Raw genomic sequence first — 19,311 nt, forward strand, 5'->3', positions numbered from 1 at the left:
GTGACAATGGAGAGATACAAAAGGATACAGTAAAATCAAAGACCATATGAAGGGCAGTATAGAAGCACAAAACAGAAGAAACATCCTAAAATACATGAAGCCAAAGAATGGCTATATATTCTCAACAAATGAAGCCTCCATTACCATGAATGTGTTACATCTAACTGTGCTGTTGGCCCCACGGGAAGCCACACACAACCCAAACTGTTGTCAAGATTATAGGTTGCTCTTCCCATCATGACAGCTGGACCCTACTGAACATTTACACATAGAGCTACTGCCACCATAGAGCCTTCACCCCAATGAGCTAATGACTTTGGTGCATGAAAGTACTGAAAATATTCTGCAAACTACCCAATGAGAAATATAGACATCAACCCGGCTGCAAACCATTTGATCAATAATGGTGTCCTGCCTTCAAACAATGTAAGTACAATGGTGGTACAAAATTTGTGGGGGTAACTAATCTAAACTATATCTGATTTGACTTAAGGTCCTCCTCACAAGGTGGAACCCATATGTGGTACTGCCTGAGTAACCAGGAATCTGAGACTAGACAGCCCAGAGACTGCAGGTAAAAGCAAACACTACTGTTCTCCTGAAAGAACATGACAAAATGACTCCTGGGGACAATTCGTTCTACTCATTGATCAGTGCCTTTCTCAGCTATTATCAGAGAAATTTTTTCCTGAAGCATATGGGAACAAACCCAAATGTGCAGAGAGTGTGAGATCTTGTAACACTTAGCGCTGGATATGATATCAAATCCCAGGGCTCAGAGAACCCTGCAGAAAAGAGGGGCACATAATGTCAAAGCCAGAGCAGAGGGAGGGAGAACACCAATGATACAAGGCCTCTAAATCAAGACAATGGACTCATATGTGAACCACAGAGACTATGGCAGCATGCACACAGCCTGCACAATGTCTGATTGATAGAGTCGAGCTGAAAAGTGAAATAGACACCTTCCCTATCCCATCCCATCACTAACCCAGCCACTACCAACAATTGATGAACACTTGTAACTGAAGGTTTGGTGTTCTCCAAGGGAATCCCACTAGAGAAACCACACTTAATGCCAAGCACTAGTTGACCAAGAGGAAACAAACTCAGTGGATGATACTTTTCTCATAACAGCCCTGTATCCAGGGCTGTTATTTGTTTGTTTTCTATTTTTATACTTTTTCTATTTGCTATGGTTTCCCTTTTGTATGAAATCCCTGAGTGTGTGACCAATTGAGTCTATGCACCTTTGTCACCTGAGCATTTTCTTGTGCTCTCTTCCTTATGTTTTGATTTTATTGTCCTATTCAAATATGACAGTTTCTGTTCTATCTTGTTGTGCTATTTTTAATTTAATTATTATCCCTCAGAAGACTGTTTTCTTTCTAAGAGAGATGATAAGGTGGTAGATCTCGATGAAAGTGTAGATGGCAAGGAATTGGTAAGAGCACAAGGAGGGGAAACCACAACCAGAATATAGTATATGTGAAAAAATAAAAAAATCATAATAATTTATCAATACAAGGAAAAATTAAAATTTAAAAATATACATAGAAAAAGCATATCAACATTTGATCATCTGCACTCGTACAGCCATTTTGCAGATCAGTATGGCGGTTCCTCAAAAAATAGGTATTAGTTAACCACATGACCCAGAAATCCCTCTCTTAGGCATATAGCCAAATGATCCGCATCCATGCAACAAAGACATGTGCTCAACTAAATCATAGCAGCATTATTTGTAATAGCAAGAACCTGGAAGCAACCTAGATGCCCCTCAACTGAAGAATGGATAAAGAAGTTGTGGCACATCTACACAATGGAATACTACTCTGCAAAAAAAAAAAAAAAATGGAATCTTGAAACTTGTAGGCTAGTGGATGGTACTGAAAGAAACCATCCTGAATGAGTTAACCCAGTCACAAAAATAAGAACATGGTATGTACTTGCTCATATATGGATTTTAGACCTAGAGCATAGGATCAGCAGCCTATAATTCACACCAACAGAGTAACTAGGATACAAGGAGTATTCTAAGAGATTCATATAAAATCCTTTACATAAGGGGGAAGGGACGAGTCCCCCAGAGCACATGGGAAGTGGGGGGGCAGTGAATGGAGAGAGATGTAGGAGAAAGAGAAGGGGAGGAGAGGAAACATGTGCGACAAGGAAGATTGAGTAAAGGTAGGAATTGAAGACAGAAGAAAGAGAGAGAGAGACAGAGAGACCCACACAGAGAGAGATAGAGAGAAAAAAACATAAAAGAGGGAGCCATTATTGGTTGAAGAGTAAACTGAAACTAAACAAAGGTCTAGGGATCTATAAGACTGACCCCCAACTAACAATTTGAGCAACCGTGGAAAGGCAACCATAAATGCTCTTCCCAGATAGTGAGATCAACAACTAACTTATCCACCATCATGGACCCATCATCTAGTACCTGTCAGAAACAGAAGCAAACACCCATAACTAAACACTGAGTTGTACTAGAATCCAGATGCAGAGGGAGAGGACAAGAACAGGTTGCAGAAACACATAGAACTGCTGACGTGAACAAGGAGGATCTAATGGGCTCCCAGACTGATAGATGGGAATCTAGCATGGGACTGACTGAGGCCCCCTGAATATGGGTCTCAGCTAGAAGGATTGAGCAGTCTAAGGGACCTCAGTCAGTGGAACCAGGTGTATTCCTAGTGCACAAATAGACCTTGTGGACACATCCCCCATGGATGGATGCTGACTGAACCTAGAGACAGAAGAGAACTCCTAGTCCCTACTTCAAACGACTTGACAGATCTACAGGACCGCACCTGGATGGCATTGCACTACCTGTGGAATTGGGGTGGGGGGAATGGGATGGGAGGTTGGTCAAGGTGCACATGAGGGGGCAGAGAGTGTAAGAGGGAGGAAAGGTAGGAGGAAGGGAGGGAGGGAAGGAGAGGGAACTGTGATCTACATTTAAAAATTATACATAATTATTTGCTAACTATGAAGTCTCCTAAACTTGGTTTTTCTATGAGTATGCATTCGGTCTCTTCAGTTTCTAAAGTAAAGCAATATTTAGTTTTGCTTAACTACTTTGAAATTAGAACTGACTTTCATTTTTGTGATTTCTTATTGACACTATCATTAAGCTCATATCCAGACTATCGCTCAATGGCATGTGCTTGCCTGCCACATAGAAGGCTCTAAAGTCAATCCCAACATCAACATTAAAAGCAAACTAACACTGGCTGAGAAAATGGCTCAATGGGTTAAACTGCTTGACTTGCAAACCTAGTCATCTAGGTTCAACCCCTGCTATTGAAAGTGGAAGGAGAGGTTGACCTCAAAATTTTTCTGATGCTCACATGCATACTATGGTATATACATGTATACAAACACACACACACATACACAACACAACACACCACACACACACACACACAGAGATCATGGTCGGGGAGTTCTGCTATGTCGGTTGCAAATGTGATGTCAGTGTCTAGGACAATTACTCTCTCTAGCTTGGCAGGAAGAGTCTGGTCGGAGCCCACTTCATCAGTCCATAAAGCCCAGAGTAGAGTTTGTTGGGTATTCAGGACACTTCAGACTAGACAGGACAAAATATAAAGAAAAAAGTAGAGTGTTGTGCCCACCCTGACCATCAAGGAATGCGCAACTCAGGGGAGATCTTCTTCTAACCAGTTTAATCAGGATTCTTGAACAAGCTTCTTCTTCTAACACCAGGAAAATGCCATGTGCATCCTGCAGATAGGCTGCTTTTATATAAAGCAAGCAAGCTGAACAGGCTTAGCCAAATAAGGACTTGGTTACCACAGAGAACTCTCCATCGGGAAGGTGGAGAGGCGGAAGCCAGTGCCATCTTAAGCCTGGCACTTAGCAGCCTCACCACAGTAGAGAAGGAGGGAGGGAGGAAAAGGAAATACAGGGGGGAAGAATATGGGTAAAGAGGGGGAGGGATAGAGGGAAAGGGGAGAGACATGGTAAAATAAGAAAAAGGGGAAAACAGCCATGTGGATTCATTGCTTAAACATTAAAAACCATGCTGAAAAGAAACATTTATCAATTTTACAAACTTTTTAAATAAATAAATGAGATTTTTCTTTAAATATTTATTCATATAACTGCCACATTAAGTTTTTTTCTGGGAATAAAAATGTATTTGAATCAATGCAGGCATAAAATCCTAGTTGTGATGTAATTATTAAATGTAAATTCTATGATGACTTTTGAAAAGACTTTACCTTATTATTAGGGAAATTATAGGTCAGGGAAGAAAATAAGTATATGGAAACAAAACAACCCCCCCTAAAAACAAAACAAAACAACAACAAGGTAGCACCTCATTTTTTTATAAGTAGAATCGTTTCTTTTATTCACTACATTTAGGTGCCATTAAACATCACTACATGTTTTGGTCACTATATAACCTGGAGAAACTGCAGAACCCAGAAAAAAATGGACAAGAGTGTGGAAAGCAAGGGAGGGAAATAGCAAGGCATAGCCACATAGAATTAAACCCTGGTCAGAGGTAAAGCATAATACCTCACAGGTCATGGGGGCAAAATTGAAAGTTGGGTCAGGTGAATGGAGGGCATTAAAAGGAGAACAGTAACCATCCAACCATCAACCCCACTTTACAGCAGGTATTATGTAAATCTGTGGTTGGGATTGCTAGAGGAGGAGCTGGCAAGATAGCTCAGAATAAAGTATTTCCTGTACCATCAGGAGGACCAGAGTTTGGACAATAATAAACAACACAAAGGAAGGAAATAGACCCTATGCAAACACTCATCCCACAACATCCAACAGAAGCAGAGTACCTGGCAGAGGCACTTGCCACAGTGGATATAATGACAAAGGGTCTACATAATAATAAACACATTACCCTCATTGTACTGGACAGAACAGTATTCCTATAGTGACTGTTAGTAATTCTAAGCACATGTGGCAGGAGCTTTAATTAGCAATAATCCAATTGAATCCAAGATTTCTATATATGGCACATATATAAGGGAGCAGAAATAATCGCAACTGACAAGTTCCTTCTCAAGTGGTTGATGGAGGTCACTATGAGTTAGAAACTCACCTTACTGAAGCTATGACACTCTGGGTATTCATGGGAACTAAATGGCATTTCCTCAAAGCTCTCTAGCTGACTTGAGCATACTGAATATTCGGCAGCCCTGTGAAATAACCTAGAAAACCTGAGTTAGTGTAGTGATATGAGTTTGAGGACACTCCTGATTTATCTTCAAAAGTCAAAAATCCCAAGCCAGGAAATGAAGGACAGTGGTGTGTCAGTCATAATGTCAAGTTTTTGGACTTTGACAGGTAATACACAGGCAGTTGAGGAGGCTGGTTTGGGCAGGAAAGGCTGTCCACTTCTCATTTGGAAATGCTGATTTTCAGTAGTCTCTAGGCTACTGCAGTAATGATAGCAGGGACAAATGTATTATCCTTCACTGAGCGTCAGAGATTGGGGGAGAGTTTGCTACCATATTAAACTCCATAGAAGCATTCCATCAGTTGTAGTTAGCCATAGTACCCAAAGCCTGAACTAATACCTTCCATGTTCCTTTTCCCTGCAGAACTTCTACATTTCTGGGTTCCTGTAAGATCAGAGGAGAATCTCTATCCATATAAACAGCTTAATGAACCAGCAAGCCAGGAATGTGTGCACTATTGTGCATGTGAGTGTTTGACTGTGAGAGAGTACAGTACAATGTCAGGTATCATCTTTAAGAATGTCTTCCATGCCTTTGAGTCAATGTCTCTTTGGCTTGAAGCTCATCAATTGGGCTAGGCTAACTGACCAGTGAACCCCAAACCCTCTGCCTTTATTACAAGAATACACAAGTATGCCTACACAGCCATCTCTAGCATGGTTCCAGAGATCAAATCACATCCTCCTGCTTAAAAGCCAAGTAATTCATAGGCAGAACAGTTCTCCCCAGCAAGGAAGACACTGATTTCCAAATATATTAATTAATTTAGTGTGTGTATATTTGTATACATTATAGTGTACATGTGGTAGTGGGAGGGCAACTTGGGCAAATTTCTCATCTCATACTACAATGTAAATCTCAGGGATCAAACTAAGGTTTTTAGGACTAAGCAGCAAAGACTTTAAATGCTAGAGCTATTTGATTGTCCCAGGAAACTATTTTTCTTCCTTCTCCTCTGCCTTCTTCCTTTTCTGCTTTGTAAGTTAATTACATTTAGGCATCACTAGCTTTTAAACGTTTAAATCACCCTGGGCCTTAAATTTCTCACCTGTAAAATAAAATTACCCATTATAACAACAAAGTAACTGTATTTATAGTCTGTAAGCTTTCTCTCACTACTAAGGAAATATTTACTGGGAAAAATAGATTCCTACCAATTTGAACCTATTTCTCTAAAGGAAAAATCACACTGACACTGCAAGTGTGGATAAAAATATGTGGTCAGTTTTACAATGGAGTATTACTCAGCTATTAAAAGAAAAAAATGACACCAGGAAATTTTCTTGCAATGGGATGAAACTAAAAAAAAAAACAAAAAAAAAAAAATCTTAAATAAGGCCCAGACCCAGAAGACTAACATGTTATGTACCCACTCATACTGGATATTATTTTTAAATAAAGGATAACCATGTACAATCCACAGACCAAGTTAGTTAGATAAAGTGCAGGGATGGTATAAGGATATCCCTGGGAATGTGAAGTAGAATAGATTTTGTGGGTGGATTGGGAGCAAGTTAGAGAGAGACAGAAGGAAACAGTACAAGGAGCAGAAGTGGAATAGGTGAGTGTTTGGGCATTAGGAGACAATGTGGAAACTCTCATGAGCATGAGCCTTGTGCACACTCCTTGGAATGGATTATATGGAGCCTGTACTGGCTATGTTCTGTAGTCAGACTAGGCTCCCAGTACAGGTCTGAGACACCAACCTAGTAAAACAAACAAAACACTAACAACAAGAAGAACAAACAAAAAGAAAAACCCTGAATACCCACAACCTGTCTTGCCTATAACATGACTGGGGTAGTGGTGGGTGGTCCAGAGCTTGTAGGAGTACTGATGATTGTTCTAACTTCAGACCCGAGCCACTAGAGGGAGCACTTACCCAATCCTGCCTGAATGGCCACATCCAGATGCTGGAAGTTCAAGAAGGAAATATGGACTATGGAGGTGGTGGGAGGGAGGGAGGGAGGGCAGGATGAATAAGTCAGTGAAATTACTCCTAGTGATATTCTGCTACACACATAGATTGAGGCCTAGTCTAATCATCATCAGACAGGCTTCCTCGCACCTGATGGGAGCAGCTAAGTATGAGGCAGAGCTCAGGACCCCGGTCCCCTCAAGGAAAAGAGTTGGAGAAAGGATTGTAGGAGCCAGAGGGATGAAGGACACCAAGAGAACACAGCATACAGAATGAACTATTAGGAATCACGGGGGCTCAGAACAGAACCTAAAGTAACCACAGAGCCTACAAGGGTCTGTGCTAGGCCCTAGCAATATATGCTGTATTTGTTTACCCTGGGGTTTTTGTTGAACTATTCAAATTTGGAGTAAGGTGTCACTTACTCTTTTACGTGCTCGGGAAGCCGACTTGTTGCTACAGGGTTACCTTGTTATTTCTTGATGTGAGTGTTTATGGGTAGTATAATTGCATCTTGTTATGCTGTGTTCAGTTGATATTACTGGGAGATCTGCTTTTTTCTGAGGGAAACAGAGGCAGTAGATCTATGGGAGAGATAAGCAAAAGGGGACTGGGGGAAGGAGAGAGGTAGAGTCTGTGGTTGGGATATAATGTACGAGAGAAGAATAAAGAAAAAGAAAAATGTTTTGACACATAGAAAAATCATTTAAGTTCTGGGTGGTTGTTCTGGCAGTGTTCTGGTACTGTGTAAAACCACATGAGCAGGAACTGTATCATTCAGCCATAGGGTGGTGGCACCTGAAGAGGATTGTGAGAAACAGCTAGGGAGTCCTCTGAGATGAATTCCAAAACCTGTGTTCCTCACAACCACTCTGGAAAATTTACCTCCTTTGACTCAATCTCCTGACTCACAAAACAGGGGAAACTAAGTGATAGACATGACACACAATTGAGAGAAGTATTAAATGAGGAAGGCGAAGGAAAGTGGCTAGCAGAATGTGTGCCACAAGATATGGGACAAAGGTGAGTTTTTAAATATCAATCACACAGTCTGAAGAGCAGTTGGCCTTCAGTCTAGCCATGGCTAATTAGGTGGTCTCTTTGGTGGTGTGGCTAGAATTTTGGGTATATCAGTTAGATGATGACACACTTATAGTACACCCTCTCCAGTGTGTGAATATTCTGGTGCTTCATGGTAACATGAGTAGGTTTCTCCTTCTACCTACATGGAGAGCAACAGAAGAGGCAAGACCCATATTTATTTCTCCTTGCTATTAAAAAGGAACATTAGGAGGTTTGGTAAATGGCTTAGTGTAAGAGCTATACATATAATACATATGAGAACCTGAGTTTAATTTTTAAGAATTTGATAAAAATCTGATGAACACTATACATCATGAGGCACAGACTGAACATTTCCTGAGGCTCAATAGCTCCTTGTTCTAACTGAAATCAGTCACATCCAAGATCAAGCTGAAATGTTCTTAAAAATATCATATAAAGTGGCTGAGGAAGATCTTTAAAGTGAACTTCAGCCCTCCCCTGAAACATGTACATACTCCTGTACACACACATAAATAAACCACATTTTAGGGACAGCTTATGAGTTCCTGGGGCTAAAGAGAAGCCAGAGGACAATATCAGTGGTCTGAGGTATTGACCCCATCATTGCATAGTGTCAATGTATGAGACACACCCTCCACATCCAGGAATAGCTATTTATCATTTCACCTGGTGTTTGTATAACAGAATTTGGGAATACATCTGCCAGATGGACTCCTTATAAAATTATGTAATAGTGTAATCTCTAGTCACCAGAGTCTGGGATTGGGCTTAAAAAACTGCATGCTAATAGAAAGACTCTCTTCCTCAAACCTGGGTGACTCCAGAGGCTGTACAAGTATCAATATAGCAGCTGCCCTTTCCAGAGTCCACGAGAGATGTGGAAGTCATTATGTCTACATGTAGCAGAGCAGGCCTCAGAAGAGCACGGGACCATTTCTTTACTCTTTCTCTACAGCCAAACGGGTGCTGTGTGGAAAGGGTATGGACAGTACATTCTAGACGGTTTACTGATATCCATTTGGTAATAACCTCCCACATCTGTAATTACAGAATACAATGAACTCTGCTGGTATAAATGATAAGTGGGTGCACAGCATCCATCTGATAGAATGACAATTAAAAGAGGGGGAGAATGTGGACACAATGAGATGGAAATGTCCAGAGGAGATTAACTTTCAATTTGGTCTGCAAAGCAAGTAGGAAGCAGAATTTCTCAAACACCTAAATGGGAAAAAATAGAAGAGGTGTCCATATATATAAACAGACTGCCAAGCATTTGTACACACTATGCACACCTGACTGTACGTGTTTTGGTGAAATAAATGTAGCCTGAAATCTTTCTAATATTTATGATTATGCTATGCACTCATGTGTACCACCATGTGCATATGAGTGCTAAAGGTGAACTTGTGAAGTCAGTTTTCATTCCCTGTTTAGATGTGCCTATTCCTGTGAAGTCAGCTATAGCCCAGGTAGGTTCAAAGGTTGGAATTGAAGGAGGTTCATATGGAAAGAGCAGAAGGTTGCAAAGTATGTATAGCCTACTAAAGAGAATGGGGAAATACCTAGAGTGGAAAAATAAAAGAGTTTTTAATACCAGATTGATCCAATCTCAGATGTGTTTTAGGAATGCATGATATATGGAGGTTGGAGTAGGAGAAGGCAACTTCAGAGCAATAGGGTTTATTATCCGGGGGTAATATACCAAAAAATTCAAGTTCCGGTGCTCATTCTAGATTCATTAGGTCTGGAGCTGGGTTCAAGAGTCTGGAGTATTCTGTCAGCATTTTCAGGTCATTCTAAACTCCACAGATTATAACTGAAGTAACGTTAAAAACAAACGACATCCCAACATCAACACTTCTCCATGTTTCCTTGGCTAGTTTTCTCATGTAGCTCCCAATTAGCTCATTGCCAAGAAACAGTCATAGACATCTCTGAGCAACAGTGATCACTGACAGGTGACAGTTTCCTGAGAGTACAAGGATAGAAGATCTTTCTCGACATAAGTAAAGACCTGGCTATTTTGAGAGAGCCAAACATGGGAGTTGTTTCCACATCTCTTGTAACAATTGAGACTTAGAAATTCTGTTTCCATATACATAGCCAAAGTTGTGGTGATGTACTTAAAAACCAACATCAGCTGCAGTGCTGAATTCTAGGACTCCCATCTCCCAACATCAGCATCTCTGAAAGAAACTTTGCAGAAACTGAAAGCTGGTCTGTATAGGTAGTAACACATCAAGGGAAACGTATTTAGTGTGTATCATAACCTAACTAACATACTTGCCTTATTCCACTTAAAAAGCCACAGAAACCTACTTACAAATCACCTCTGTGAATACAAGTTACTGTGGAAGGACAGAAGCTCAGTGAGGCAGAGGAACATGATCCCAGCCAGATCTACCTACAGGAGAAGAACCCCATCCCATCTATGCAGTACTTTCCTTTCATCATATCACATCTCAGAAGCAGCTTCTGTTTAGATCCGTGGAACTTAAGGAGACTGTCCACTGAAGCACTACTTGCACATTCTTCAGAATGTCACACTCTGAAATGAAACTCATCTCAGCATCAAGCGTTCTTATTAGTGAACTGGCTGTTGTAGGATTTAGTTTCCTGAAATATTACTACCTTAACAACTATTAGATTTTTCAGTGCACTGAGGGAAAAATTACATTAGATCCCACATCGTGTGAAATTAATAATGTTTGAAATTTCAGTAATTGATATAGTTTCAATATATATTATATATGTATACTTAAAACTGAGCTGTAAACAGAGAGAGCAGTCTGGGAAGAGTTTAAAAGTTAAACAATACAGCAACACAAACAATGCTGTATAAAAGGACATGTACTCAGCTCAGTTAGTAGAGTACTTACCTAACATGCAGGAAGCTCTAGGAATAATGCACACCCACCAGCACGCCTACCAGATATAAATAGTGGTTCATTCCTGCAATACCAGTAAGGGGTTCCTTACTATTATCTGTATACTTTGTTCACTAATGAAACACCTGTTTATCATTTATCTTGGGTCTAATGAACTCATTAATATCCCACATTCACATGGAGGTAGAAAAAATAAGTTATTCCAATGGTTTGAAATTAAAATCCTATTGAAGAATATAGTTATTGAATTAGTAGGAAAACTAACTCCTTATGACTGGACAGATCATTTCAAAAAGAAGCTGAGAACTGATCTCTGTTAGATTACAGGACACTCACTTAGCCCTGACAGGGAGGTGGGGGAAGTAATCACAGCAAATTCACAGCACAGAACAACACAGGTGTGTTTGTCATTATAGATTTAATCACAAGAAAGCAACTTTTCTGTCCTGGGGTCATCTGCTGAATGTTATTCTCATCCAACTTCTCATAATCAGTGTTAGAAAACGGCTTCTTAGAGACGAGGGGAGGGGAGGACTTTAAACTTGTTGTGATCCGACCTGATTAGCCCAATTATTTAACTCAACAACCTATCCTTACCCGATTTTAACTTTGAGTTTTTGGGTGTGTGTGTGTGTGTGTGTGTGTGTGTGTGTGTGCGTGCGTGCGTGTGTGTGTTGTGTGTGTGTGTGTGTGTGTGTGTGTGTTGTCCCTCAACTCACTTGGAAGAACCACAAATTAAAGGGCAGCCATGTATGCGAACACCAGACACATGAGTGGTTTAGAGGAAAAAACCCTAGATGCGACTTGGTTAATTTCTGGTTGTTTTAAATTTATTTTCTTTCACAACACATGGAAAGCAAATCTCTCTCATGTGGCAATCTGAATTTCTTCATCTCACTGACAAAATGACCCTCCTCAGTGGTCAATCACGAAAAGAGTATAACTTCATTCTACTCATGCAAGACATGCAACTAACATTAATGAAAAAACTTCAAATATTTTGATCCTGACATTGAGGCTTTTCCTCCAAACTAGTTAGAATATGGTTATATTGACATCCACCCTCCATTACAGGCCCTTACTATTTATATTATGTTTGGTAAGTAATCCAGATATTGAGTATAGCTAAGTGTCTATGTAGGGAATTTACCATCCCAGAGAATGCAAAAAAGAAAAGAATATCATCCCTAGATAGTACAGTAATAAGACATAGCTGTGAGTGTAGCTCATGTTAAAACACACATGGTTCTTGATCCTTTCTGTAGCGTGCACGCAGACAAACACACACACACACACACACACACACACACACACACACACACGGCAAAACAGACAAGTAAAATAGGAAAATTAATTCTATTGTTCCTTCATTTCACTTAAATTTGTTCATTTGACTGATTAAATAAAAAAATAATAAATCAAATTCTTATGAGCTGATGATTCTTTAGGCCTTGAGATAGCCTTGTGTGTAAAGATGCTTGCTGTCAAAGGTAAAGACCTAAGTTAAGACTTCTAGATTTACACAAATCAAAATTAGGAGAGAACAATTCAAATCCTAATTTGGCCTCTGATCTTATGTTTACAATGGCAAGGGTACACCTGCCCACACAGACACTGACAAATAAATAATTAATAGTGTAGAATGAGTTCACTTAATTCCTCAAGACAATATCTGTCTAAACATTTGCTGTGCTCACAAGATTTGTATATCAATGAAAGAATTGCAAAGGTGGAGTGTTGCTAGGACTCAGGAGACCATCTAAAAAGAAGAGGATATTCTTGTGTTTATGTGAACATTGAGGTCACATTTGAGATGTGTGAAGCAATTTGCAAATATCACGCCCCACTCTAAACAATAATCCTGAAGAACACACCAAGGAAATAACAGAAATATGAAGAGTTTTGAAGAATTATTGGAGCTGGATTTTAAAAGTCATATGGGCTTCAATGTGTAGCTCTTGATGTTTGTGGAAACTGATTCAAATCAGATGTTCAAGTAAACACTGAGAAGTGAAAACAATAAAGAAGTTAGTAGTGCAATTCTTGGGATGGAGTAACAGATTGGAGATGGGAATTCAAAGCAGAAAATATGGAGGTCAACAGAGCTTGTATTTTAAAGTAAATGAATACTCTCTCGGGGTATTACCAAAAACTACTAATAAAGAATAACTTTTTGTGGTATATATCATCATGTCTCCATCTCCAAACTAAAGGATTATAACAGCTATTGAAAATCTATTAAGAATCACTCAGGAGTGTCGCATGCTTTTAATCCCAGCCTTTGAGGTTGAGGTATGCAGATCTCTATGAGTCCAAGACCTGCCTGGTGTATAACAACAGGTTCCCAGGCAGCCTCTGAAAAACCTGTTCCAAGAAACAAAAAAAAAATTCTACTAAGAAAACTATGAAAACGAGTCATCAAGAATGCAACCAGATCCATATTATAAAGGATCTCAGTCTGTTTTCACTACCTTGCCAATATGCCATGTTGACATTTTCTGCTTAGTGTATTTGAACAGTGTCACTGCTGGCCTACAGCACACATGCACTGGAGTTTCAGGCTTATTCTGCATGTAAGAAAGCTTAGTTGGGGCCAAATCCCCACACCAGTCAGCTCTGCCCTAAAACCACATGGCCCAAAGTGATAAACTGAATTTGGGCAGGTACAGGTGGTACCTAGTTTTGCAACTTGGTGTGGTTCAGTGCGTACAGCAAACACAGGTAGCTCCCAGAACTTCCTTGAGGGCAATTAATACTAATCAGTTGATTCTTCTGTTCAATCACCCTGAAGGTAACAACTGGGGGAATGAACTGTCACATCAGCTCTAACTTTCAATTTAGGGAAAAACAAACCAAATTTCTGTTGGTTAAAAACTTTAGATGGCATGTTTTGTTTGTTTGTTTGTTTTTGTTTTCTTTTCCAACATACTTTGCCAAGTTCCTACATAGTTTTCTTGGAGGAAATTCAAAGCAGTCATTATATGGAAGCACATGGAGCAATGAAATGAAACCTGACCCTGAAAAATAAAATGACATTTCAGAGCAGTGACTCTCAGGTCCTACATTAGAGATACACAAAAGCATCAGCTTATTTCATGAGGCCTACAAATAGGATGCTAAATAGGGCAGTGCTGAGCAGAATGTCTTCAAGAATTAGCACACACACACACACACACACACAAACACACACACACACAAACACACACACACACAAACACAGACACACAAACACACACACACACACACACACACCACTGCTATTAATTCTGAGTCAAGAAGGGAGATTTCTTAGGAGTCAAGTGGTATAACTGAGCTGATCACAGTGAGTTCAAAGTGTGAATGCATCAACGTCTCTTATGTCAGAGGCCGTTTTCTGTCAGTGATTATGAGGGAGGATGATGTCTTTGCGTAGGAGAGTTTCCCCCTAGCTACTACAGTGTGGCTTTTGGACTGGAGAGGATAGGACAGAGTATGATAGTAGCTGTAACTTGGGGGCTGAGCTTTCACTCTGCGGCTGTGCCCCAGCCCTCGGAGTGTAGGGCTGTAGCCCCAAACCTTGTGCTTCAGCTTTTAGTGTTCCATAGAAGAGTGTTTTTTTGACTTGATAGGACAGAGTGCAAAAGTAGCTGGGGATAGGGGGCTGAGCTTTCACTCCGGGGCTGTGCCCCAGGCCTCAGAGTGTAGGTCTGCAGCCCCACACTGGGTGCTTCAGCACCTCTTGCTCCAGCTCTCCAGGACTCTGGTGCTGGAGGTCAGAGTGCCAGTGTTGACGCGTCAACTGAGATAAGGAGGTGGAGAGGGCAGTGGTGCCAGCCGGCCCCAGAACCCTTCCCTTTCCCATTGCCCCCCTGACTGTGCTCTGCTCTGCTGCTGTCCATCTGTCCAGCTGCAAGGCTCCCCATCGTGGGCACAGGGATGGCGTTGACTCGTACTGACACCGTGGAGTGCCCATGGAGGATTTTTGAGCTGCTGCCAGTTCTAATTATCTTCATGTTCTATGAATTTAAAGTAAGTAGTGCCATGCTCATGGTTCATTTGCCCATGAATAAAAATGCTCTATGGAGGTTCTAAATGAAATAAGGAATTTGGTCATTTTCATCATGTTGGCTGTTTGGGGAGAAAATACACAAAATTAATCCACAGTTGAAGTCTATTGCCTATAGAAGTACACATGCAAAACAAGGGAAGGGAGTGATTATTTTTCCTTGGGTTGCTGAGAAAGTCTTTAGACTGAGCAAATAAGTTTTAGTAGATGAGGTGTGAAAACAGCATGCACAGGAGCTCACAGCATAAGTGAGCCAAGGGCCTGATGTGAAATGATGCTTACTGTAGACCAGTGGGTCTCAAGGATTGCTGTGGGGTGTGAGATCCAGCACAGGCTCATCAGTGGTGAGACCTATAGAAAAAAATGTATAGATATTCCTGATAGTATGAGAATCAAATGTCAGGGAAAAAAAACACAGGAAGGAGAATTGATAGGGGTAAGGATAGAGAAGTTGGTCCTAAATGGGGCAAGAAGAAATAAGAGGTAAAATGAGTGTGACTTTCTTGATTAGCTGTAGAGATGGGTGGGATGTGTGGAGAATCTAGAATAATCCCAAGTTCCTGGCTGTGTCAGTTAAGTTACTGGAGATGGGGCTTATGGGAAGAGAAACATATCGTAGATGAGAGATGATTTCAGATCATACACATCTTCCTCAGAATCCACAATTAGGGCCTAGGGAGATGGCTCAGTTCGGAAAGGAAAGTGCTTGCCATGATCTGGAGTTGGAGTCCTTAAGGAAATATAAATGCTGGGTGGAGGTGTGAATAGAGGAATCCCATGTTCACTGGTAATCAGTTTATCAGAGAATGTGTGAGCTCTAGATTGAGTGAGAGACTCTGCCTTAGAAAAAATGAGGTAGAAAAGGAAGACATTATCACAGCAGCCTCTGGCTTTTCACATAAAATACACAGGCACCTAGCAGTTACCAACACTTATTTTTGATAAGGTTGTGGGTGAGGAACATGGAGGGATTTTGCAGACTTGGCTGGATTTTTTGTGGTTCAGTGCGCTGTGTGGATATGTGTTGCATTTTGTAAGGGAACAGTTCTCTCCCCTTCAGGATGGTGTTAGCTGTGAGTCTTCTATTGGTGCTGTTTGTCAGATTGAGAAAAGTAGTCCTAGTTTGCAGTCTCCTGATAATTAGAAGGTTGATTTTCTTACATATTTCATTACTATCTGTTGAGATCTTCTTTTTCTTCATTTCTTTTACTGTGGATTATGACATTGGTTTTTTTTTTAACTGAACATTACATTCCTTTCTGTGTACATATGGTGTGTGTGTGTGTGTGTGTTTTTGTGTGTGTGGGTGTGTGTATGTAAATGCAAAGCCCCAAGAGTCGGTTTTATCCTTCTACCACATTGGTGATGGGGGTCAAACACAGGCCCTAAGGTTTGGTGGCAAAGTTTTTTACCTGCTGAGCTATCTTGCAGGCCCAATAATATTAAAATATTTATTCAGATGTATTTATTATATATAGTGTGTTCTTTATCCTTATATCCCTGCAGGCCAGAAGAGGGCACCTCATTGCAGATGGTTGTGAGCTACAATGTGGATGCTAGGAACTGAACTCAGAACCTCTTGACAACTAGCTAATGTTTTTAACCATTGTGAGATCTCTCCAGCCCTTGCGCCCACATATTTTTTTTACAAAGTCTTTTATGACTATAAATTTTCCTGTTACACACTGAATTAGTTGTTTTGTGTAAGTTCTGTGTTGCATTTTATTATTTAAAAAAAAAAACCTTTTGTGTTCATGGATGTTTTGCTCTTGCATGTATGTCCATGCGTCACATGTTTGCTGTGCTTAAAGATGCCTTAATGGGTGACATATTTCCCTAGAAATGGAGTCATAGATAGTGGTGAACCACCAAATGGATCCTGGGAACCAAACATGGGTCATTTATCTACAAGAATGACAAATGCTCTTAACTGCTGAGCTCTCTCTCCAGCCCTTCCTGTTTTTTTTTTTTTTTGATAACTAATTTTAACCCATTGTAATCAGAGAATATGCTTCTCGACATGGGAATTTTTTAATTGAATTTTTACTATTTTAAACTATTTGTATGTTTGTATGTGCTTGTAGCTTCAACTGCCCAAGGAAGCAGCAAGAGGGCGTCAGATCTCACAGAGCTAGAGTCATGGGCAGGCACTTAGGGACTTCTTGACATGGATTCTGGGAACTGAAGTATGCTCCTCTGCAAGAGCAGCAAATGTTTTCAGCTGCTGAGCCATTTCTCTGGGCTTGGCCCCTGTGATTTGATTATTTAAAAACAAAACAAAAAACAAACAAAGAAAATATTGAGGTGTGTTTTAGCATAGTGCCTGGATTTTTTCTGAAAAATCTTCCATGTACATTTGAGAGTGAATGTATTTTCTGCTATTATTGCATAGTATTCTGCTAGTATGATAGTCTAACTTATTTGTAGTAATTTTACCTCGTTCTCTTTTCATGCTGATTCACTGAAAGTGAGATCTAAAAATAATATCCTTACTTCAACAGATTTACTTCATTTTGTGGTTCTCTTGCATAAAATCCTACATCTTAAAGACTGAACTAGCCTTTTCCATCACATCTTTGTTTCTAGTAACAGTTTTAGTCTTAGCCTTTTTTATCTGCTATCAGAGGAGTCAATCTACTTGTTTATGATCAGTTAGTATTGGGGCCTGGTGATAAAGACTAGAATAACCCACTGAGGGAAGATGGATTCAGGAAGAAGTAATATATGCAATTAACTGCAGGCAGTACTCTGTGAGGTGTGGAAGAATATTTTAGAGGGTATGTGAAGGGCTTGGTTATACATTCGTAGTCTTTGGAGGGAGATAATGGAAATAATTTCCATGCCTGAATATCTTTTCTTGTGATCCTAGAGGCAAATCGTTGTTATCATTGCCTTGCAACATGATATCACACTTTTGTGTATGTGGCTCAGGTGAGAAAAAGAGAGACAGGACCAGGATAAAATATTTTTTAACCCTTTTCTGAGCCCTTGTATGGTCAGTCCTGTACCTTAAGGATCTAAAACACAAGGTTAAAGGAACTCTCCATGAAACCCAGAGCAGAGGCGGTGCACCTACACTTTGGATTCTTTCTGGAGTCACAGATGTAAAAAGGAAAATAAAGATACAGGGAATAAAAAAAGAGGATACTATTGCATGTATTTTTTTTTGGTAGAAGTTAATAAGCTGTAGATATCAGCTTGTAAAATGTCCTTGTCATGTACTAGCATAAAACAGGTTTTATAGATAGTAATTATCTAAGGATTTGTTGTTCATTTTGTCAGACCCCAAGGAGAAGACAGCTGTGTTGTTTCTAGATGGTGTATGTTGATGCCTGGAACGAGTCAAGCCCATCATTTCTATGGTTGTTTTTGAAAGAGCCATTTCCTTTTTGGGCTCAAACTGCATTAATTTAACTCAAGAGACAGGAAGGAAGGGTTTAAATCCCAACTCTGAAGCTCTATCAGTTGTTTCTTCTCACTCTCCCTTCCTCAGAGGACAAGCTGCGGATCAGTGTTTTTCCTCTGCAGGAAATGTTATTTCAAACCCAGTGCATAGGGATAATTCATGAACCTGAACTCAGGGAAAAGAACCCAACCCAGATCATTGATACTTTTCTTTGTTACTGGATTTTAAAAATCTTTGGTAGGGATGGTGTCCCTCACCTATCTCCTTAATAAATACATGGAGATTTATTCTTACTTACGAATGGCTGACCTTAGCTCAGATTTTTTCTAGCCAGCTTTTCTAAATTAAATCATCCCATTTCTCTTTATGTGTTGCCTCTGAGCTCTTTTCCCTTTATTTATTATATATGCCTTGCTTTCCTTCTTACTCTGTGACTGGTGCCCTTGGTGTTCTCCTCCTCTTGTCCCTGGATCTTCTCTAGTTCTCTCCTACTATTTATTCTCTCTGCATGCCAGCCAGCCCTGCCTATTTTTTCCTGCCTAGCTATTGGTCTGTTCAGCTCTTCATTAGGCCAAGCAGGTGTTTTAGACAGGCAAAGTAATGCAGCTTTACAGAGTTAAACAAATGCAACATAAAAGAATGAAAGCATATAAAATATTCCACAATGTTCTTTTCTTGATACTATATCCTTATCCTTTAACTGTCCTGGAGTTATGCTCTGTGTAATCCCTCCATAACTTCTGTTTGAAAACTAC

At 40.1% G+C, this 19,311-nt stretch overlaps 1 non-coding gene across 1 annotated transcript; it reads left to right on the forward strand.

The window, feature by feature from the left end:
- The first annotated feature begins 18,132 nt into the window (after nucleotides 1-18,132).
- LOC127214561 (small nucleolar RNA SNORA26) lies at nucleotides 18,133-18,254 on the forward strand. Its single transcript, XR_007833861.1, has one exon. It is a non-coding gene; the product is annotated as a small nucleolar RNA SNORA26 (small nucleolar RNA).
- Nucleotides 18,255-19,311: the final 1,057 nt, after the last annotated feature.

The sequence above is a fragment of the Phodopus roborovskii genome, unplaced genomic scaffold (genome assembly GCF_943737965.1).
Source record: "Phodopus roborovskii unplaced genomic scaffold, PHOROB, whole genome shotgun sequence".
Taxonomy (NCBI): domain Eukaryota; kingdom Metazoa; phylum Chordata; class Mammalia; order Rodentia; family Cricetidae; genus Phodopus; species Phodopus roborovskii.